We start from the raw sequence: 6,020 nt of genomic DNA on the forward strand, positions 1-6,020 counted from the left end.
GTTTGTGTAAAATATAGTAAACCTCCTATCATAGATTTGTACCTTGTTGGATTAATAGGTGTAGATTCATTCCTTAAAGATAGTTTGTCATTTGTAGTCATAGATGTGCTTAATAGTTTAGAGTTCTCCATCCCAAATTTCTTTTGTAACCCTTTTAAGTATTTTGATTGACTCAAGAATATACCTTTGTCAGTCTGTGAAATCTGCAATCCTAAAAAGAATATTATTTCACCAATCATAGACATTTCAAATTCTTGCTGCATTTTAATACAAAAGTCTTTACACAATCCAACTTCTCCTCCAAAGATTATATCATCAACAAAAACTTCTATAGCCAAGATGTCATTATTAGTCACTTTATAGTATAAGTTATTGTTAGCATTACCTTTAGAAAAACCAATTTTCAAAAGATACTTATCCAATCTTGCATACCAAGCTCTTGGAGCTTGCTTCAATCCATACAAAGCTTTCCTTAACCTACAAACCATATCTTTTTCATCTGTCAAAGAAAATCCATTAGGTTGTTCAATGTAAACTTCCTCTTCAAGATCTCCATTCAGAAATGCACATTTAATATCCATTTGATATACTTTGTAGTTCTTATGTGCCACAAAAGCCAAAAACAATCTAACTGCCTCAATTCTAGCTATCGGTGCAAAGGTTTCATTATAGTCAACTCCTTCTTTCTGAGAATATCCCTTACACACTAATCTTGCTTTATTTCTGATAACCTTTCCATCTTCATTAAGTTTGTTTTTGAATACCCATTTTGTTCCAATTGCATTCTTATCTTTAGGCCAGGGAACTAATGTCCAAGTGTTATTCTTCTCAATTTGTTCTAATTCTTCTTCCATAGCTTTAGTCCAATATTTATCTTCACATGCTTCATTAACTTATGATGGTTCAATTTGAGAAATAAGACATACCTCTTCATTTGCCAATCTTCCTCTTGTCATAACTCCTTTATGCTTGTTTCCAATTATCTGATCTTCAAAATGATTCAATCTTACATACCAGGGTGTCTTTGTTTGTTGTTGTTCCTCAGCCACAGTGGAATTTTCAGATGATACCAGTGTAACTAGATCATCACTTTGTATCGGTGGATTCAGTGTAGGTTCATTTGTTAGAATTTCTGTTGCTGGTTCAGAATCTATATACCTTGAAGTTCCTCTGAATTGTTCATCAATCTTTACATTTGTACTCTCAACAATTTTCTGCAATCTCTTGTTAAAACATCTATATGCTTTACTCTTAGATGAATAACCAAGAAATATTCCTTCATCACTTCTAGGATCAAATTTCTCAATATACTCATCTCTTCTAATGTAACATTTACTTCCAAATATTCTAAAATATTTAAGAGTAGGAGTAATACCAAACCATAGTTCATGAGGGGTCTTACCGGTTTCACCTTTGATGTGAACTTTGTTGAATGTATAAACCATTGTACTTACTGCCTCTCTCCAATATACATGTGGTAGATTTGTTTCTGATAACATACTTCTGGCTGCATCCAAGATAGTTTTGTTTTTCCTTTCAACAACTTCATTTTGCTGTGGTGTCCAAGGTGCTGATAGTCGTCTTCTAATTCCATTCACTTAACATAATGCATTAAATTTCTTAGATGTAAATTCTCCTCCTTGATCTGATCTTAACATTTGATTTTCTTACCAGTTTCATTTTCAACCATTGCTTTGAACAATTTAAACTTTCCAGGTGCTTCTGATTTTTCTCTGAGAAAAGTAACCCAACACATTCTAGAATAATCATCAATGATTAGCATGAAATATCTATCACCTTGTAAGCTTTTAGTTCTAGTTGGACCACATAAATCAGTATGAATTAAATCAAGAGCATTATTGGATTTTTCTGGAATACTTTTGAACTAGCTCTAACTTGTTTTCCAAATTGACATTCCTTACATACTGTATTGTGAGGTTTGACAATTTTAGGTAAATCTCTAACTGCCTTAGTAGTACTAATTTTTACCATGCAATCAAAGTTTACATGACAGAGTCTCTTATGCCATAGCCAACTTTCATCTAGATGTGCAATCAAGCATGTCTTTTCATTATTATTCAAGTGAAAGATATTACCTCTAGTCTGATTACCGGTTGCAATTTCTAAACTAGTTCTATTCATGATTTTGCATTTTCCATTTTTGAATTGTAACTGAAATCCTTTCTCAACTAATTGACCAACACTCAAAAGATTATGCTTTAAACTTTCAACATAGTAAACATTGTCAATGTTATGCTTACCATCAAGAGATATTGAACCCTTACTTTTGATTTGACAAGCTTGGCCATCTCCAAATCTCACTAAGCCTCCATTATATTCTTGAAAGTTCAAGAATTTACCTTTGTCTCATGTCATATGATGTAAGTATCTAGAATCAATGATCCATTCATCCTTTACTTCAATTTTAGCTGCCAAGGCCTACTCTACCGGTTGGACTGCACGTGCCTGTTGATCTTCTGTTATAGCAACAAAAACCCATCCATTGTCTATCGGATCTTCATCAAAATCATCAGTCACTCCTTCATCAACAACATAACAAGATTTGTCCCTATTCTTCTTAAATCTGTATCTCTGATATTTAGGATTAGGTTTTTATGTCCTTCTAGCTTCTTCTCTTAGTCTAGCATGTCTATTGGGGCATCTTGAAGCCATATGACCAATCTTATTGCAGTTAAAACATTTAAAGGGTGCTTTACCTTCATACTTACTTCCAACTGGACCTTTAGGCATTTTTCTTGCAAATAGTGCTTTAAGCTCTTCAAGTTCTTCATTTTCTCTCCTACTTTCCTCAAGTTCTCTTGCATAAAAGGCTTTCCAATCAGATTTGTCAAATGATGATGCAGATGATGTTGATGCTTTAAAGGCTAAATCTATTTTTATAGTAGCAACATGACCAAATTCCTCAATTTCAAAGGCTGAAAGTTTTCCAATCAATGTATTCCTTGTTACTGATGTGTTAGGCATTGTTCTTAACTCATTTATAGCAGTAACCTTCATTTTATATGCCGGTGGCAATCCTCTTAAAACTTTTGAAACAATTTCATCTTCACTTACGGTTCCTCCACAACATTTAATACCCAAAAAAATTTCATTAACACTTTCCATAAAAGCAGAAATCCTTTCATCTTCTTCCATTTTCAGATTTTCATACCTAGCCTGGAAGCTTTCAAGTTTTGCAATTTTGACTATGGAATCTCCTTCATTCGGTGTTTCCAAATGATTCCAAATAGCTTTAGCAGTTGATCTATCTGATAATCCCATGATTTGCTGATCTGTTAATGTGCTCAAAAGTGCTTCTCCTGCTTTGCAATCATTTTCCTCATCTTTAGTCAAGTTGGGTGGATTAGGCTGACTAGAAGTAGGAGCAATGTAGCCATTCTTTGTAACATCCTAGATGTCCTTTCCAATGCAATTCAGATGTGTCTCCATTCTCATCTTCCATATGCCATAGTTGATTCCATCAAGTTTAGGACTGTCCTTCCTGAAATAGTTAGTAGACATTGGATCTCCTCAAGCTGTTAAACTTCTGCAAAAAGAGGACTTAGCTCTGATACCAATTGTTAGGTCCCGGAGGCAACTGAGAGCGGGGGGGTGAATCAGTTGTCTAATAAATTTAAACCATAAACAACTTAACCAATTTACTGCTTAATATCGATGAACCAGTTTGTTATACCGATGGATAGTTTGGACAGATAATTGCAATACTAGTAAAGATTAATGCATGAAACAAGAAGACAAGTCATCCACAACACATAACACCAATATTTGTACATAGAAACCATGTAAGGGGAAAAACCACGGTGGGAAACCTTACCCACAATCAGATGATACTACTACAGATAGTAAGTGTACATAAATGGGGTCTGCACATGCAAAAAGGCCAAGCACCTAGAGCTCACTGCTTAATCACAAATGGGAGTCACATTGACTACAATTGGATGGTTAAATCCAATAAGAATGTACTGCTCAAAATAGCATCTTCATATGCTGGATTCAGTACCAGTGTAGTTTTGATATGCTTTCACAAAAACCTAGCTTCACCTTCAAATGATGTCTATGTGTATAACTCTGCTTAATCTCGCATATACCTTTACTTTTATCCTTTTCGCATTCCACATTTGATCTTACAATTAAGACCTTACATTTATACCATAACCTAAGACCAATTTTAGTAGGTCGGCTCTACAAGATATTACAATAAAATCATTTTACAAACAATACAATATCCGATGTAATAACCGATTCAACATGTCATCTTAATGCATTTACAATCAATAATTAATCATCTCCATAGCATGTCGTGCTGATCTGGAAAAGATAAACCTACTGGTGCATAACCTGGACCTATTCGTCGGTAACAACAAATACGCAAATAAAAAATTCTCCAAGATAAGATGTCCAAACAATGTCTTCAACATTACCAAGTGTTTTCCATGCCATTCCAAGTGTCGATGAACATTATATCTTGCCAGTGTACCACATACCGGTGACTGTGCAAAAGTCACTTGCTTGCCGGTGAATGTTGCTGGATCTCCAAGGTGCTAGAGTTTTAGTAGGTGTTGACATCAATGACAAAACCATACCAAAATACAAACAAATCCCTCTTTCATTTCCTGAATTGAAAGAAATAACAAAAACCTTCCTTTTATTTTGCCATTTCTCTATTTTTGAAACATTATTTTCAACAAAAAACAAAATGCAAGATTTTATTTTTTACCATCTTTACCTTGTAGAAATCAAAGTGAAAATGCAAAGTGTAATACCTGTTTTATTAACCATTTTCACTTGAAAGGTATTGTTGCCAAATCCTTATCTTTCTCCACAAAATCTATGCCAAATGAAATTGCATGCCTCCAAACATAACATAGCCAAGCTGTAAGTTGAAAACTGAACAATAGAACCCAAAACAATCCTCTGAAACACCCTCATGGCAGCGGCCAAGTGTAGGGTTCAAGCAACTCAAAAATAAATACCTTTATTTGTTTGTTATTTGCCTTTCGTCGAAAAATTTGCCATAATGAAACCTCATTTGGAGTCCACAAAATAAATACCAAAAACCATTTAAATTTTGCACTATCAATATGCCAACTCACTTCCATGTCAACGGTGTTAAGTGGACCCATGGAAATATATCATAATGCTAACAACAGTAATATATGTGTTGTATTAACCAAGCCCAAAATAGATGCCGATAGCACTAATTAAAGTGCTAAACAATATAGTGCTCGGATAAGCATGATGCAAGCATTAGGTGCTTAACAAATCTCTATTCAAAGTGCAAAAGTGAAGCACTCTAAAGTGCTAATAAATGAACTTGAAACCATGTATCAATGCCAAAAAGTATAACTATTGTATAATGACCAATGCAATTGGTATCAAGTGCACATCAAGGAATCTCTTTTTATCATCAAGGACAACTAAGGGACAATAGTTTCATGTGCTATGATAACTCCACATTTTTTTAAAATTTAAGTTCTAAATTTTAAAGCTTACATTAGTTTAATTCTACTATTTCATGGTTGAATTGTAAATTTTGCCTATAAAACTTCATTATTACATACACGAAGGGAAAAAGGGGATCAAAATAAAATATTACAAGCATAATAGTTGGAGTTACTGGCATAGTAGTAATTTTTAATAATTTTAAATTAATTAGCCGATAGGATTTTTTTAAGGTGGAGAATGTTAATACATTCATGATCAAAGAAAGGTGTTGAAAATTGATGCTTCTACATATAGTTCCATCGTCAGAACATGCAGTTCTACTATCGCACCTAGCCTCACTCTCATGCACTGCTAGGTGAATTGTAATGCACACTTTGACAGTTAATATGTTCGTATTGATGTATTGTATGCATTTTGCATGACTGATGATATTTTTGGGATTTTTAGTTTATAAGTCTTAAAATAAATTGGATTTCTATTTTTGTATGTTGTATGTTGGAGTTTAGTCTCTATTTTTAGAAAGACCTCTTGATTGAAGCATGATGTAATTCCAT

This window comes from Cryptomeria japonica, chromosome 10 (assembly GCF_030272615.1).
Source record: "Cryptomeria japonica chromosome 10, Sugi_1.0, whole genome shotgun sequence".
In the NCBI taxonomy this organism is placed as follows: domain Eukaryota; kingdom Viridiplantae; phylum Streptophyta; class Pinopsida; order Cupressales; family Cupressaceae; genus Cryptomeria; species Cryptomeria japonica.